Source organism: Canis lupus, chromosome 31 (assembly GCF_048164855.1).
Source record: "Canis lupus baileyi chromosome 31, mCanLup2.hap1, whole genome shotgun sequence".
Classification (NCBI taxonomy): domain Eukaryota; kingdom Metazoa; phylum Chordata; class Mammalia; order Carnivora; family Canidae; genus Canis; species Canis lupus.
The window spans coordinates 23218989-23234956 of record NC_132868.1 but is presented as its reverse complement, the minus strand read 5'-3'; the positions used below and the strand labels follow the sequence as shown (position 1 = coordinate 23234956).

At 36.3% G+C, this 15968-nt stretch overlaps 1 long non-coding RNA gene across 1 annotated transcript; it reads left to right on the top strand.

Annotated features, from left to right (window-relative positions):
• Nucleotides 1–595: 595 nt before the first annotated feature.
• Nucleotides 596–10405, top strand: LOC140622190 (uncharacterized). Its single transcript, XR_012021934.1, has 3 exons — nt 596–1422; nt 9802–9941; nt 10198–10405. It is a non-coding gene; the product is annotated as an uncharacterized lncRNA (long non-coding RNA).
• Nucleotides 10406–15968: the final 5563 nt, after the last annotated feature.

Genomic DNA, 15968 nt, shown 5'->3' with positions numbered 1-15968 from the left:
CTGTCAAACAAGGGTCAGGGTGCATCACCTTTAGATATCTTTTGACTCTCAATACCGTTGACTATGTTATCTTATATTCAATCAATCATTCAATGATTTTCAAGTTTGCCGTGTTCGGGTACCACAACATACAAAGATGAATAACATGGTCCCTGAACATGGTCCCTGAACTCGAGGGTCTACGGGAGTGAGAGAAATGCATAAGTAGATGATTTCCATGCATTTTAAATGTGCATGCAGGGTGCTGTCGAGCATAAAGGGGAGATGGAGGCAATCCAAGACTGAGGCTGCTGGGGATAGCTCCCTAAACTTAACGTACAAACTGATTCTTGAAGCTACCTCCAATTGTCCATTCGAATCATGCACTCCCTTTCCTCAATTTCACGAAACATGGTAAGTACAGGAGAGAGAACTCTTCTTGCTGATAGCCTTTCTAGAACAAATACAAATTAGGGAAGACCAGGTTGCTAAGCAGTAGGAGCCATTGAAGTACATCAGTGGAATCCAGAACCAGCATGGTGACAGCCAATGAGCTGGTTTTCAGTTGACTTGAGTTCTGATTCTGATAGCCACTTACTTTGTCATGGAACTTGGGAGAATTCCAGAGACCATTTGGAACCTTGTTTTCTTCATCAGTGAAAAGGAAATAATACCCTTGTGTGGCTCCCCCAGAGGGCCGTCATGAAAACCAGATGAGGTATTGGATACGGAGGTGCCTCACAAGATACATGGGAGCTCGTCATTGGTGAGGTATATATTCTGAAGAGTCTGGTCCTCCTTTAATGGCACGAAGACAATGGCTGATGTGGGGAGGGACCCTTGCAAAGGAGCAGAGTGTATTTTACTAGAATGAGAGTTCCCATCAATCACCTAAACCAGTAGGAGATCACAGTCCCAGGAACAGGATGACAGAGAATGGGATTTTCCCCCAAGTAGCTCTACAGACCCATAAGCCATCAGCCAGCGTGATGTGGAAAACAGGGACAGCCGTGGGTGAAAGACAAGAAGGAAGGACAGTGTCAGCAAAGGTCAGGGTGTCGCACATCAGTCACCGTGACAGCTGCCGAGGCTCAGAGGGCTACAGAGCATGATGAGGACGGCCACTGGATTGGATTCGGACACATTCCCGAGGCTTTGCATCACATGCCCAGGATGGTGGTCTTTGCTCATCTAAGCTCATCCTCCTACTCAGCCTCCCCGAACGTGTGCTTTCCAGGCTGCCGTATCTGCTTTCCTCCCAGAAAGGATTACTCATCTGCACCCCCGCAGCCCTGCCATCAACACCAGGATTGCTTCTGCCTCCCCTCTGGACCAGGGATTATGAAACACAGAAGCTCCACACGCAGATTCCCTGGAAAGTGGACAGGGCTTGTATAGCATGTGCCTCACATCCCAGTGTATCTAACACTTCATATCTCATTTGTACGTATTTGGAGAAGCAGAAAAACCTGCTAGAAAGGGGGCTGGATTGTGAGCCCCTTACCTCAAGTCACCTGAAGGGGACAGAGTAACTTATGATGACTAGCTGCTGGGTGGTGTGCTAGGATTGCTCCCAGATTTTTAAAATTTACCTCAGAGCTATTTTTAAGATGGATATTTTTAATACTACATTTCAGATCAGCAAACCGAGGTGGAGAGAGTGTAGGTAACTTGCCCAGGGTCACCCAGGGATTAAGTATTGAAACTAGAAATCCAACCCAAACCAGGGCCACTAAAAAGTCCATGCCCTTGGCCATGCCCTCTTCTAAAAGAGGAGAGCACTGATGTTGTCTGGGGTCCCTTCTATGTCCAAAATGCCATGACCTTTTTCAGCTATGTGCTCTGGGGGTACTTTACTTCATTTTTTTAAACTGTAAGGACTATTTGTATCTTACTATCCAGTATATTTTTTTTCTTCCTGGAATATACTAGGTACACAAAAAATGTTAGCTGAATTGAATTGACATGAATTTTTGAAGACTCATTTCCTTTGTGTCTAAAATAATGACAATGATCCCTACATCACCAGTCCAAGGAAGTTATTATGAGGCTCAAATGAAGTCCTGTGTTTAGAAGCATGTTTTTAAAATATATAATTGTGATACTATATGAATATATTATTATACTATTATATGTAATGTGCATGCATACAGGTAAGTATATGTGTCATAACTGTACTCAAGGACTATAATAATAAAAAAAAATACTTAGCAGCCAGAAAGAGAAAGAAATATTGCCAGAATTCTGGAAGTCTCATTGAGCTCTCTTCTGGTCACTAGCACTTTACCTTAAATACAACCACTTCCCTGACATTAGAAGTAAATATTCTCTGCTTTTGTGCGATACTTTTTTAAAAATATTATTTATTTATTTATTCATGAGAGACACAGAGAGAGAGAGAGAGAGAGAGAGAGACAGAGTCACAGGCAGAGGGAGAAGCGGGCTCCATGAAGGGAGCCTGATGTGGGTCTCCATCCCGGGTCTCCGGGATCATGGCCTGTACTAAAGGCGGTGCTAAACCACTGAGCCACCCAGGCTGCCCCTTTTGGTGGGAATGTGAACTGGTGCAGCCACTCTGGAAAACTGTGTGGAGGTTCCTCAAACAGTTAAAAATATACCTGCCCTACGACCCAGCAATTGCACTGTTGGGGATTTACCCCAAAGATACAAATGCAATGAAACGCCGGGACACCTGCACCCCGATGTTTATAGCAGCAATGGCCACGATAGCCAAACTGTGGAAGGAGCCTCGGTGTCCAACGAAAGATGAATGGATAAAGAAGCTGTGGTTTATGTATACAATGGAATATTACTCACCTATTAGAAATGTGTGATACTTAATGGGATAATCCATATGCCTTCTTATGTCTGGCTTCTTTGACTCAACAACTTTGAGATTCGCTCATATTTGATATAATTTTATATTATGTAGGGATCCCTGGGTGGCGCAGCGATTTAGCGCCTGCCTTTGGCCCAGGGCGCGATCCTGGAGACCCAGGATCGAATCCCATGTCAGGGTCCCGGTGCATGGAGCCTGCTTCTCCCTCTGCCTATGTCTCTGCCTCTCTCTCTCTCTCTCTCTTTCTCTGTGTGTGACTATCATAAATAATAAATAAAAATTTAAAAAAAAAATTTTATATTATGTAAATGAAATCTCCAGTAGGGTCACAGAAAGTACCTTGAAACTCTCATCCCTGATATTAAAGAAAGAATTGAAACATTTAGTACAAAGAATTACAAAATCACAAACTCCAAGAATAATATGCATAATGACTTCCTTTGAAAATAGTCTTCTTCCCTAATGCCTTTGTTGTAGTCCATGATTTCAGAAAAAACTTGGAGGGTGGGTATACCAAGATTGATTTTGAAATGGTGTGAATCCTTTCAATCAATCAAAAAAGCAAAAACTTAAATAAAATAAAGCAAAAATTTTCTTTAAAAAATTGATGACAGGTAAGGTTTGATAGTTTGTTTCAGCTCTTGTTCATTTCAATTGCCTTTAGTCATCTCTTAAATTTGGGGAAGTATATTTGGCAACTTTGTTGAAAGTAGTTTCCTTCTCTCATGTTTTTGATATGGACATTGATGTAAAATTGCAGAAAATCGAATCTAGAAGGAGCCCTAGATGTTATAAAGTCCTCCCGTTGTATAGATGAGGAATTGTGATGATGAAGTGGCTTGCCAATTCCAGTTGCAGGACCGGTACAGAACTTGGGCTACTTATTGAACCTAGAATTCTAAATACTTTCCAATTAAATTATCTACAGAAATTTAATGAATGGGTATTAGTGGCTTATCAGCATGCATACTATTTACTACTAGTAGTTTTGTTTTCTTGCATTAGTTCTATTTTTTTTTCCTGCTTATATTTTAAGCTCTGTTATTAGGTAAATATACATATAGGTTGTTATGTCTTCTAGATGCATTTGCCTGTTTATATTTATGAAACATTCCACTTTGCCCCAGGTAATATTTCTTTTTCCTGCGGTCTGTCTGAAATTAATATAGCCACCTCAAAAAATTTAAGACATGTGTTTATATGATATATCTCTTTTTCATCCCTTTATTTTTGTAAATGTTTTTTTCTAAATTCTGGAATTTATTTTAGATACAGAGAAAAGTTGTAAAAATAATACAAAATATTTCTATATATCCTTCACCTAGTTCCCCCTAAAATTAACATCTTATATAACCATGGTACATTTATCAAAATTTTAAAAACTAGCATTGGTACATTACTATTAACTAAATTCCAGGATCTGATCCATTATATGGCATTTATTGATCATTACTCTTTTGTTTCTTCTGGTGTTTCAAAATTTCTCACTTTTCTTTGTTTTTCATGACCATGGCAGTTTTGAAAAGTACTAGTTGGGTATTTTACAGACTATCTCTCAGTAGGTGTTTGTTATATGGCTTTTTTACAATTACGATACATTTTTTCATGATTATAGGGTTTATTGTTTTTTTGAGAGGAATACCACAGAGGTGTAGTGTATTCTCATCACATTATAACAGAAGGTTAATAATAGCAATGACTTATCACTGGTGTTCTTAACTTTGGTCACTTGATTAAGTTGGAGTCTTTAGATACTCCCCTGTTAAGTTACTATGTTTTGCCTTTCATACTCTATTATTTGGAAGCAAATTCCTAAGCCCAATCCATACTCAAGAAGACGGAAATTAACCTCCAATTTCTAGAAGGAGGTGCATCTACATATATTACTTGAAATTCTTTTGTAAAGGTTTGTTCCACCTTTCCCATTTATTTACTGGTTTAATCATTTATACATGGCAATATCCATGCAGCATATTTATTTTATGCTTTCAATTATAATCCAACATGGCATTATTTGATTTTTTTTCTTGTATATTTCTAATTTTGACCATTGGAAGGTCTTTCACACTGGCTCCTGTGTCACTTTGACATCCCCCCCCCCGCCCCCCTTTTAAACATTTCCTTACTTCCTGGCACTGCAAAGTGTTCTGGGTTTATTTTGTTTTCCCTGAATTAGGTCTAGAATTAGCAATCTGCTTAGGAAATGTGACTCCTTTTATATGTAGATCTGAGTTTCTTACCTATATCATTTTCCCTCTGCCTAAAGAATTTCTTTTAATATTTTTTTCAGGGAAGATCTGCTGGCAATGGATTGCCTTCAGTTTTTGTTTCTCTGGGAAAATCTTTATTTCTCCCTCACATTTGAAGCTTCATTTCTCTAGATACAGAATTATAAATTGGTGATTTTTTTTTGCTTTGTTTTTCCTTTCAACACAAAAATATCATCCCACTCTCTTCTAGCTTATATGATTTCTGATGACAAGTCTGCTGTAATTCTTATCTTTTTCCCTCCATAGATAAAATATTATTTTTTTCTGTCTTCTTTCAAGATGTTCACTTTTTCTTTGGTTTTCTGGGTTTGAATATAATATGTATAATATGCTTAGTGGTCTATATAAATGTATGTGTGTATGTTTGTTTATCATTTATCCTGTTTATCATCCTCTGACATTCAGGCATCTGTGGTTTGGTGTGTGCGACATTAATTTTGCTCATTTCTTAGTCATTATTACCTCACTTTTTTTCTTTTCTACTCTCACTTTTTCTCTTCTGGTATTCCAGAAGTAGTCCCATAGTTCTTGATTGTTTTCTTTTTTCTTTTTTTTTTCTCTATTGTCTATATTCTTTCCTTTTGAATTTCAGTTTGAAAAGTGTATATTTGCCTACCTTAAAGCTCACTGATTCTTGAACAATGTCAAATTTAGTGATGACCCATCAAAGGCAGTCTTCATTTCTGGTACAGTGATTTTTAAAAAAAAAAAAATTTCTAGAAATTCCTTTTGATTCTTAGTATTTCATCTCTCTGCTTACATTTCCCAACTATCCTTGCAAGTTGTCTACTTTTTCTTTAAAGCCTTTAACATATTAATTATAATCATTTTAATTCCCTATGTGATGATTTTAGTATCTGTGTCATATTTGAGATGGCTTTGAGGATGGTTTTTCTCTTCAGGCTATGTTTTTTCTTGCCTTTTGGCATGCTCTGAAGGCTGGATATGTTTTATTGGGTAATAGAGACTGAGATAAATAGGTCTTTAGTGTGAGGATTTGTGTTAATCTGGCTAGAAGTTGGGCTCTTTTAATGTTTGCTGTATCTGTAAGTGCCAGTAGATTCAAATGCCTTTAGTGTCCTGTAGGCTTCCTTAAATATTCCTCTTCAGAGAGAGTCTGTGTCTTGCAGCCATTTTAGCTGTAATCCACTATTATTGTGCTGGGTCCCTGTTGGTGTGATGGTAAGGTGTGTGGTAAAGGAACTGTTTTATAATACTCTGATTAAACTTTTAGTCTTTTAGTGGATCTGTGTGTCAGGACTGTGACCTCCACAGTTGTTTCTCCAGTGGCAGATCTTGTTTGTTTTTCCAACCCCTGTTGTGTCTGTTTTATTATCTTTTTCTCTTAGCTGAGACAGAAGGCTGAAAGGAAAAGGAGTGGAAGGAATTCTCTTACCTGAGTTGGGATATGGCTCTGGAAAAGTCCTTTCTCCTGAACAATAGGCTTTTGTCATGAAAGTTCTGAGTATACTCCACAATGATTACTGGTATGAACTGAATTTTCCCCCATCCCAAATATACATTGAATTCCTAACTTTCAACACCTGAAAGCACAGACCGTATTTGGAAAAAGGGTCTTCACACATGCAGTCAAGTTAAGATCAGATCATTAGCGTAAGTCTTAATCTTCTAACACTAATATTCTCATAAGAAGAAGGAAATGTGAACACAGATATACAGAGACAATGCCACGTAATGGCAGAGACAGAGATTGGAGTGATGCAGTCACAAGTCAAGAAATACCAAGGACCGATGGCCACCATCAGAAGCTAAAAAGAAGCAAGGAAGGATTCTCCTCTATATATTTCAGAGGGAGCATGGTCCTGCTAACCCCTTAGTTTCAGACTTCTAGCCTTCAGAACTGTGAAACAATCAATTTCTATTGTTTCAAGCCACACCCATTTGTGGTACCTTGTTAGGGCAGCCCTAGAAAATTACTACGATTACTCTTCCCCTCCCTTGATATACCCACAGAAGAACCTTTCTTGAAACTTCACCATGGTGAGCTGGTTGGGTTTCTGGATGTAAAGCTCATAAATTTTGGAGGGGTCTCCTTAAGACTACATGGCCTAGCAGTTTTTTAGTCTTGTGCCAATCCACAATCTCTAGCAGGTCATCAGAATTACTAGTTCAGTGTTCCTATAGGTTTATGGCTCCAGGGGCCTCCCTTTAGGTAGATAGATCTTAGCTACATCTCTCTGGATGCATGTGTCTCTCCAAATATCAGAGTGGTAGATTGTCCTGTTTCCTCAGTTCTCTGATAGGTCCAAGAAAAGCCATTGAATGTCTAGCTTGTATCTTTTTCTCGTGGTAGTGATAAAATGAACTGAAACAGGAAGTTGAAAAAGTTATTTAGAAATTAAGATCTGAATTTTAGGTATGTTCATGCTATTCATTTATAATATTTTTATTTTTAACCTACATTTTTTAGATAGTTTATATCTACATATCTTATAAACTTTTCCATATATTGCTAGTATTTTCTCATTAAACAATCACTTTCTTTAAAATAAATTTTAAAATGAAAAAATATATTTGTCCTATCATTAATCATTTCTGGGTCTTTTCTTCCATTGTGTAGATCCAAGTGTCTACCTGATTATATTCTTTTGCCTGAAGAACTCCCATTAATATTTCTTGTAGCACAGGTCTGATGTCAATGAATTCTCTTAACTTTAGTTTGTCTAAAAAAACAAAGTCTTTATTTCAACTTCATTTCAAAACATATTTTCAATGTATATAGAATTCTAGGTTGATCTTATTTATTTATTTATTTATTTATTTATTTATTTATTTATTTTTTCTGTTTTATCACTCAGTAAGGCATGACCTTTCTGTGATCTCTGCTGAATGGCCAAAGTATTCAATAAGGCCTCTCTACTTTGGCCAGCTTGAAGTTGAACAACACCCTCTCTAAGTTTTGGAGTCATTATTTTCTAAGTCCCAGGGAGTTTCACCCTACACACATAAAGCAACAGACATAAAGGGATCCTTATGAATATTTCTAGAGTAGCTTTGCCTAGTAATCTCCACTAATTCTAAACCCCTCAATTTCCCAGAACTACATTTTTTTTTTTCATAAACTCAGCAAAACTGTTTTTTGCTTGGGTATTCCCTACCTGTACCACTATCTAAAAAGTGCTATCAGGTAGAAATCTGGGACATATTATACGGCTTATTATATTTTTTCCCTTTTCTGTCAGGTTCATACTCCTGTGTTGCCTGGAGTCTAACAACTAAAATGAGTTGCTTCATGTATTTTGTCTGGGTTTAGACTTGCTTATGAAAGAAAGGAAAATACACTAGTTACTTCTTTGGAGTTGGAAAAGGAAGACCCCAAAACGGAATTTTGAGGCAAGATAATAGTCATAAATTCATACTTATTTAAAAGAAAACATTTATATTTTCAAGATTCATTCATTATATCTAACAAATATCAGGACTAGGCTTAGGCAATTTCATTTTCTATAGTACTGAGAAAGTAACTTTTCATTTATTTCATGAGACTTAATACCCTACTTAGAAGAAAGATGGTAGAGGAAGGAGAAATATTTCAATAAAAGGAATTTTGAGAAGAGGGGAAAGAACAGAATATGTATGAGTTCTGGTGTCAGTATTCTTGTTTCTTTGTTTTGTTTCTGTTTTTGCTTTACTATCAGAACTGGCAACTTAGTGGTAATTTTTAGAGGTTTTAGAAACTTTCCACTAGGATAGAGGAGCCTAAGAACATGGAAACTCTAGGATATGACTTTAAAGACCTTCCTAGAAGAACCCTAGCCTGCAGTTAAGCACCACTTTCAGAACTGCAGTATAGGTGTAAGACCAATGATAAGGAAATGGTGTCTGCTAGTGTGAAGGAAAAATGTCCTGAGCAATGATCTTGCTTCTTTAGTCTCTGTGGGAAAAATCTGCCTACTTTGGGAATGGGACTGAAAGATATCAAAAGAAAATTAAGTGGATGGAGTCCTGATCCTCAGACACTAGCTTGTTTCCCAATTGTGAAAAAAAAATAAGACAGAACAAGTTAATACCAGTCCAAATTAGCAGAAACCACCTGACTTCACTGACCATAACAGTAAAAAATATAGGAGATGCTACATCAAGTTGCATCACCCTTACAGCACTGAGGCTACTTACATGACTTTTTTTTTTTCCCCACCATACATCCATATCATTTTGGAGAGAAGACAGGATGGAAGTAGCAGACTAGAAATTTGAAGAACTAAGCATATTCCTAACTCCTTCAAGCAAAGACTGAGTTATCTAGAGAGAATGCTTAAATTATTAAGTCTGTCTAAAATATATAACTGGAATTGAACATATTTATGATATGTCTCATGCATAGGTATTATAAATCATGTAAGACATACTATAACTTTGTATGGAAACTTAGCATTCTTGACAATTTAATTAATTTGATGCCAAGTTCAGTTATTTCAATGCCAGTGAAGATATGTATGTGTTGTCTAACTATTCTATAATATGATACACTGAGATAAAGTTTAGGTATTTTGTTCTACTTATAACTCTGATCATAATACCTCCATCAATTAGATATTATTATCTTTATTTTAACACCGAGGAATTTAAAATACAAAGAAATGAAGATGTTTTTCAAGGTTATTCAGTTAGTAAAAAGTAGAGTTTGAAGTCAAATCCATCCAAGCTTTCTGTTCTCAACCATTTCATTGCTAAATATTATCTTTTTTTTAGTGAGAGAGAACTATGCAGCTTGCTCTTTAGGATAATTAATCCTGGAAAGGTGTTAAACAAGCATTGGATATATGAAGACAAAGATTATAAACTCCACAACGACAAAAACCATGAAAGTTTTGCTCTTCACTGATTCCTAGGTACAATGTGTGTGCTGTATAACAGTTTTCAACAAATATACATTAAAAGAAGTTAGGAAAGAAGGGAAAAATATTTAAAAAAAGAAGACAAAGTAGGGGTTATATGTAGCAGTATGAGTTGTTTAGTAGGACATGTTGATATAGCTCTTTTGATCAATGCTAGGAAGCAGAGTTCACCAAACTCTGAAATCCTAGTTTGAACTACTAAAGGACAAAAATTTGTGAAAAGCCCATATTTCTTCATATCTTTTTCCAGCCTGCAATATGGTTGGAAGATGGGAACACTCATCGCCATGAAGTTGCCTTGATGATAGAAGGTCACAGGTACAAGTCATGCCGATAGAGTCTGGATTCCTAATGATGGTGGATATACCATACCAGCTCTCAATGTAATTTCAAGCTCAATCTGAACTTCTTTTACAGAGAGAGAGAGAGAGAGAATGAAATAAATGTCTACCTTTTTAAGCCAATATTACTTTGTGGTTGTTGTTATTTGTAGTTGAATCTTTTTCTAGACAGGTTAAGATAAGACTCAGAGATGGACTGAGAATCATGTATAGGCTAAGGGTATCTATTAAAAAATACACTTGCTAATTTTTAAAATGTTAAATATTTTTAAGCCAAGTATTTCTGTATTGAACTATGTAAATCTAAGTGGTCATAGCCAATGTAGGTATTTGAAACATCTCTTTCCTAGTCACATAGTTAAACCATATTCTGAGCTTCCTTTGCAGTTAGTATGTCCATATGACTGAGTTCCGACTAATGAAAAGTGATGTGTACCCCTTCCAGGCTGGCCTATAAAAGTTTATTATATTCCTTATTCCATGCTCCTTCTTTTCCTTATTTCACTGAAAGGAGAGGACTTTGAGGACACAGAGACTGGTAGAGTGCAAAATGGAAGACGCTTAGGTTCCTGAAACACTGTATAGAAGACCACCAGACTTGAATTTTTATATAAGGAGAAATAAGCTTCTGTTCTTCTAATCCTTTGAGATTTGTGACTGTTATTATAGTAATTTGCCTATAATGATTAGTCCAGTTGAATTCAAACACCAGTGTCAGAGTCAAATATCCTATAACCATAAGCATCTCCAGTGCTGTAATGGGAAGTCTGAGCTCTGAAACCTATTAACAATATAATGTAAGGTAATCTCTCATATCTTTTGTTTAGTTTTATCACTGGTAAAATGGAAGAAATGTCACTTACACCAGAGGGTTATTGAAAAGATTAATTGATATGATTTATATTCAAACCTTAAGCATTCTAGAAAGATTAGCTACTAGCAGTATAATTTAGAAGAAATGAGGGTCGGAGTATAGTCCAGCTTCACAAGTAACAATAAAGGCCTGGTGCACAGAAAAATCCCCACAGAGACCTCCATCATAGGAGGTCACTATGGCCTATTGAAACCACCCTGAGGTGACTTATTTGTGGGTTCATTCTCCTTAAATTCTTTTTGGAAAAAAAATAAGTGTTCTGCCAGAAAGCCTTTATTTCTCTGGCTTTCTCTTGAAAACCAGTTAGAGAATACTTAAAAATGATGTTACATGAGGTGGCTATTCAGGAAATGCTGCAGGTTGCAGGCGCCAAGGCATCTTTTGGCATATGCGCTCTTTTGGATAGACACCACAGCCTAAAATGGATATGCACAGGTACTGACTCCAAGGTAACTATGGCAAAGCCAATTCCATTTGCTAAATATTGGCAATGGTTAGGGAAATTAATAATAGTCACAGTCACCAAATCTAGGGTATACTGTCTCTTGTCTTCGGTGACAACAACCTGCAAAGTATCATGGCCCTCAGAAAGTGAATGGTGGCTGTAATATTGTGATTTATAATAAGAGATATACATTTGTCCTTTATTCTGTTTCTGGCACTGAGTTTCTAAAACCCTTAATATTTAAGTGTTGAGAGCAATGAAGATGTCTTTTATCATGTTAACGAGGTGATTTTACAAAACACCTAAGATTGGGGGCTGGTTGCAGGTAGCCAAACAGGTGATTAGAGGGTTAGGACTTCCAGTCTCACCCTCTGACCTCCAAGGAGGGGTAAATATGTAGGGGAGAGGCTGAAGATTGAGTTCAATCACCAGTGGCCAATGATTTAATTGTCATACTTAAGTAATGAAACCTCCATAAAACCCCAGAAGGATGGTTCAGAGAGCTTCCTGGTGGGTTAGAACACACAGATGGTGGGAGAGTGGCAAGCTTGGAGAGATCATGGAAGCTCCATCCCCCTTCCCACATACCTTGCCCTAAGCATCTCTTCCATCTGGCTGTTCCTGGGTTATATCCTGTTATAAACCCAATAATCTAATAAGTGAAACATTTCTCTGAGTTCTGTTAGCTGTTCTAGCAAATTAATCAAACCCAAGAAGAGGGTCATGGGAACCTCTGATTTATAGCCAGGTGGTCAGAAGCTCAGGTAATAACCTGGTATCTGAAGGTTGAGATTGGTATCTGAAGCACAAGGAGGGAGTGATGACGGTTGGGGGGGTGGGGGGTGGGGGGGCGGGTAGGACTGTAAACCTTAACCTGTGGGATCTCTAGTAGATAAGCATCAGGATTGAGCTGAATTCTTGGATACCCTTCTGGTGTCCAAGAATTGTTTGTGCATTGGGGAAGATCATCTTCCCCAGCACGTGTTGGAATTGGGTCCAAGAATGAAAGGTGTCACCACGAGAGACATTTTAAGTAAGATTTTACTTAGAACAAAAAATTTGGGGTAATGAAAGTAGACAGAAAAGCACATAATATTCAACTCTATAAAACAGCTTTAGGAAAGTTCTCCAGAGAACCAGAACCAAAAGGATATATATATATATATACTGTAAAAAATATAATATAATTTTTGCATTAAACAGTTAATAGTCCTCTAATAAATTTAAATTAAAGATAGGGACTCCTGGGTGGCTCAGCAGTTGGGCATCTGCCTTCGGCCCAGGGTGTGATCCTGGAGTCCCGGGATCAAGTCCCTCATCGGGCTCCCTACATGGAGCCTGCTTCTCTCTCTGCCTGTGTCTCTGCCTCTCTCTCTGTGTCTCTCATGGATAAATAAAATATTAAAAAAATAAATTTAAAGATAAATGTTTATATAATAAAAATAATAGAGGTTTTGTGAAATATTTTCCTAGATATTTACTTCTAATATTTTTTATTCCCTCCTGAAGATCTGAGCTTCCATCTAACATAAGATTCTTTTCTCCTGAAGAACTTATTTTTTTATAATTTCTTATATAGTCAAAATAATGATAATGTATGTAGGTTTTATAGCACATACTTTTATTCTTCCCAAAGAAGGCAGACTTAACACAACTATATCAATAATTACATTAGCTTTAAGGGGAAAACACTGCAATTAAAAGGCAGAGATTGTCACATTGAGTTTAAAAGGTAAGATACCTTGTTTTCTGTTTACAACATTATAAAGGTTTAATTTTATCCCAAATGTAAATATGTGTAAATATATATATGTATATATATGTGTGTGTGTGTGTGTATATATATATATATGTATATATATATATATATATATATATATATATATATCTCCTTGAAAAACTAAGACAATTTGAAATAAGAAATGTGAGGGACATATCCTATCTTTTTTCTAGCTTATTTAAAGCTACAAGAACAATGTGTTAGCGTTGGTTAATTAAGCCAACTCTGAGCAAAAACTACATAAGAAGAAGTCTGTTAGAGTGGGGACCAGGCACCTTATCTTTGGTGATAAAAGGAACCAGATTTAAGAGGAGAGTCATAAGAGTCATCCCTCCCCTTCCCCCCTTTTCTATCAAACATTTAAGAGATATAGTGGCAATCATCTTGCAACCATCAGATGATAAGCATGAGGAGGAAAAGTCAATATACTTAGGATAATGCAGCAGAAAGATGCCTGGGCTTAATTTTCTTGATTACATTAATGATCTGCAAAACCATTCTAGCAACTGCTTAACTCCACATTTCTAATGTGAAAAAAAAAACCTCAATTATGTAATCACGGTTATCAAGAATTCTTTTGATTGCCATCATACCTATTTCTAACCATCCTAATATCTAAAAGCAGAGGTGCAAATTAAACAACAGTAACTTTCATTTCCATGGCTCCATATTGACAATATTCACAAGTTTGGCAGAGAAAGAAGCAAAGGGATTCTCACTCTGTGCAAGCAGTTTGCAAATTGGTGCAACCATTTTGGAGAAAAATTTAACACCAATTTAATAAAGAAGTTTGGAGTCATGTATATCCTACAACACAGAAGTTAATCCTGAAATCTCTAGAGAAATGCTCTCATATTGATGCGAAGAGATATGCAGAAAAATGTTTATTGTAAATCATTGGAACTCTTCAATATACCCACCAATCAAAGAAATATTTAAATAAATTGTGGTGTAATCCTGCAGTATGAGAGAATTCAACAGTTAGAATGAATGAACTAGATTTGTATGTATTAGGATACATAAATCTTGAAAACATAATTTTGAGTTACAGAAAAGTAACATGCAGGAGGATTCATACAGAAAGATACCCATTCATGTAAATTCTTAAATTACACAATCATTATATATTGCTTATGAACACACAGATTGCACTGAATTGCTAGTCATTCCTTTAAATCCATCCTCCCTTCTTCATAGTGGAAAAAATTTTGGCCGAATACAGCTGCCAACTAGACACTACATTTTACTACTTTTCCTATTTAGGACACAAATAAAGAGCTTTTATTTATGTTGGAATATCCGTTGATACGTATCAAATTCAAATTTAAAATTAAGGCGTTAAAAATACAATTTCATTGTAAAACATAGTATATGTTTATGTCAATACATTCTTGATGAAAAATAACTTAAAAAATAAATTTAGTGAAAAAGTATCACACTTTTGAAAATCTTTTTAATGTATGACTTTATTCAAGACAAGTAGAGACTCACCTGCTTCTGCATTCAGTCTAATATTGTTTTTGTTGCTGTACATGAAGAAAATTTGGCCTCACACAGATATATAGTCGTTATAGTTGAAAAGAGGAGGTAATCTTGAAAAACACCTTGAAAAAATTCCAGTGATCACAGGAGCCCTCAGATCACACTTTCAAAACTGCTACCTTAGAGATGGTGGAACAACTAAATCTCATGGTTCAAGGCAGACCACCTACCCTGGATCTTCCACCATCTGGCTTTGAGGGGGAAATAAACTCCAATCTCCTTTGAATCACTGTGTTTTGGTGACTTTGGGATAGAGAGGCTTAGTTAATACCTTATGTAATAGATATATAAGCAAAGTAAAAATGTGATCTGGAAATACTCACCACAAACCATAATTAGGAAAGGGTACACAAGGTCCTTAAGTGTATCTGTAACATTTTCTTCATTCTAAAAATATATCTGAGGAAAATATGGCAAGTTAACCTTCGTTAAATACAGATAGTGGGCCCTTGATGATTACTATGTTATTTTCCATGTATTTGAATATTTTTATGAAAAAAATGAATGTTTGTTGGGGATCACAGAATAAGACACCTGAATCTTTACTTACTGCACTTGCCATTATGCTCTCAAAAAAGGGAGGTGAAGGTCTCAACCTTTATAAACCTAAGTTCACTGAACCTGATTAAATAATTCTGAAATTACACATAGATTTTGAGAGAAATAAAGACAATGAAAAAAAAAAAAAAAGACAATGAAAATGAAATATGTATACATAAATGAATTCATTGAAAGTCTTTTAAACACTATTATATTTACTTGAATTTTCTTGAAGTAAGAAGCACATTTTCCCAGGGTTGGCATATTAGTGAATACTTTCTTTTTTTTTTTTAAGATTTTATTTATTTATTCATGAGAGACACAGAGAAAGAGAGGCAGAAACAGAAGCAGAGGGAGAAGCAGGCTCCATGCAGGAAGCCTGATGTGGGACTTGATCCCGGGACTCCAGGATCACACCCTGGGCCAAAGGCAGGCATTAAACCTCTGAGCCACCCAGGGATCCCCCTATATTTTCATGTATTACTAATATATTTGTATA